Source organism: Arachis duranensis, chromosome 2 (assembly GCF_000817695.3).
Source record: "Arachis duranensis cultivar V14167 chromosome 2, aradu.V14167.gnm2.J7QH, whole genome shotgun sequence".
Lineage (NCBI taxonomy): Eukaryota > Viridiplantae > Streptophyta > Magnoliopsida > Fabales > Fabaceae > Arachis > Arachis duranensis.
In genome coordinates this window covers 82,544,547-82,546,773 of record NC_029773.3, presented here as the reverse complement: position 1 = coordinate 82,546,773, position 2,227 = coordinate 82,544,547, and the positions used below count along the sequence as shown (strand labels likewise).

General features: G+C 37.4%; 1 non-coding gene across 1 annotated transcript; it reads right to left on the bottom strand.

Moving 5' to 3' along the window:
• Window positions 1-900: 900 nt before the first annotated feature.
• On the bottom strand, window positions 901-1,004 carry LOC127745210 (small nucleolar RNA R71). Its single transcript, XR_008006407.1, has one exon. It is a non-coding gene; the product is annotated as a small nucleolar RNA R71 (small nucleolar RNA).
• Window positions 1,005-2,227: the final 1,223 nt, after the last annotated feature.

Below are 2,227 nucleotides of genomic sequence, written 5' to 3'. Positions count from 1 at the left end.
TTGTTTGTTTCTTATCTTTTTCAAAACCACCTAACTACTTCTCCCTCTCTAATTTTCGAAAATATCTCATCCCTTTTTCAAAAATTCTTTTTAATTGTTTCAAATTTTAATTTTAATTATATCTTATCTTTAATTTTCGAAAATCATTAACCTCTTCTTCAAAAATTAATTTTCGAATTCTCCCTTTCTTCTCTTCTTCTATTTATTTATTTATTTACTAACACTTCTCTTCACTCATCTTCATCAAAAAAAAATCCGAACCCATTCTTCTTCACTCTTCTCCCCTTTCTTCTTCTACTAATAATAAGGATCCTCTTTGCCCAAATATAGGAGATTCCTCTTCTTTTCTTGTTTTCTTCTCTTTCATATGAGCAGGAACAAGGAAAAAGGCACTCTTGTTGAAATTGATCCGGAACCTGAAAGGACTCTGAAGAGGAAACTAAGAGAAGCTAAGTTACAACAATCTAAAAGTAACCTTTTAGAAATTTTCGAACAAGAGAAGGAGATGGCAGCCGAAAATAATAATAATGCAAGGAGGATGCTTGGTGACTTTACTAAACCCACTTCCAAGTTTGATGGAAGAAGCATCTCTATTCCTGCCATTGGATCAAACAATTTTGAGCTGAAACCTCAGCTAGTTGCTTTAATGCAACAAAACGGCAAGTTTCATGGACTTTCATCTGAAGATCCTTATCAGTTTTAACTGAGTTCTTGCAGATTTATGAGACTGTAAAGACGAATGGAGTAGATCCTGAAGTCTACAGGCTCATGCTTTTCCCTTTTGCTGTAAGAGACAAAGCTAGAACATGGTTGGATTCACAACCTAAGGATAGCCTGGACTTCTGGGGAAAGCTGGTCACGTCCTTCTTGGATAAATTCTTTCCTCCTCAAAAGCTGAGCAAGCTTAGAGTGGATGTTCAAACCTTCAAACAAAAAGATGGTGAATCCCTCTATGAAGCTTGGGAAAGATACAAGCAGCTGACCAAAAGATGTCCATCTGACATGTTTTCAGAATGGACCATATTAGATATATTCTATTATGGTTTATCTGAATTTTTGAAAATGTCATTGGACCATTCTGCAGGTGGATCCATTCACCTAAAGAAAACGCCTGCAGAAGCTCAAGAACTTATTGACATGGTTACAAATAACCAATTCATGTACACTTCTGAGAGGAATTATGTGAATAATGGGACGCCTCAGAGGAAGGGAGTTCTTGAAATTTATGCTCTGAATGCCATATTGGCTCAGAACAAAGTGTTGACTCAGCAGGTAAACATGATCTCTCAAAGTCTGAATGGATGGCAAAATGCATCCAACAGTACTAAAGAGGCAGCTTCTGAAGAAGCTTATGATCCTGAAAACCCTGCAATGGTGGATAATTTATACGCTTTTTGGCATTGTTTTTAGGTAGTTTTTAGTAAGTTTAAGCTACTTTTAGGGATGTTTTCATAGTTTTTATGTTAAATTCACATTTCTGGACTTTACTATGAGTTTGTGTGTTTTTCTATGATTTCAGGAAATTTCTGGCTGAAATTGAGGGACTTGAGCAAAACTCTGAAAAATGCTGACAAAAGGACTGCTGATGCTGTTGGAATCTGACCTCCCTGCACTCAAAATGGATTTTCTGGAGCTACAGAACTCAAAATGGTGCGCTCAACGGCATTGGAAATTAAACATCCAGAGCTTTCCAGAAATATATAATAGTTCATACTTTATTTGGAAATTGACGACATAAACTGGCGCTCAACGCCAGTTCCATGCTGCTGTCTGGAGTCAAACGCCAGAAACACGTCATAACCCAGAGTTGAACGCCAGAAACACGCTATAACTTGGCGTTCAACTCCAATAAAAGCCTCAGCTCATGGATAGACCAAGCTTAGCCCAAACATACACCAAGTGGGCCCCGGAAGTGGATTTATGCATCAATTACTTACTTCTGTAAACCCTAGTAGCTAGTCTAGTATAAATAGGACACTTTACTATTGTACTAGATATCCTTGGATGCCTAGTCCTTTGATCATGTCTTTGGTCTCAGTTTTATTTTATTCTTCATCTTAAGAGGCTATTGATCATGTTTTGGGGGCTGGCCATTCGGCCATGCCTGAACCTTTCACTTATGTATTTTCAACGGTGGAGTTTCTACACACCATAGTTAAGGGTGTGGAGCTCTGCTGTACCTCAAAGTTTCAATGCAATTACTACTATTTTCTATTTAATTCTCTTT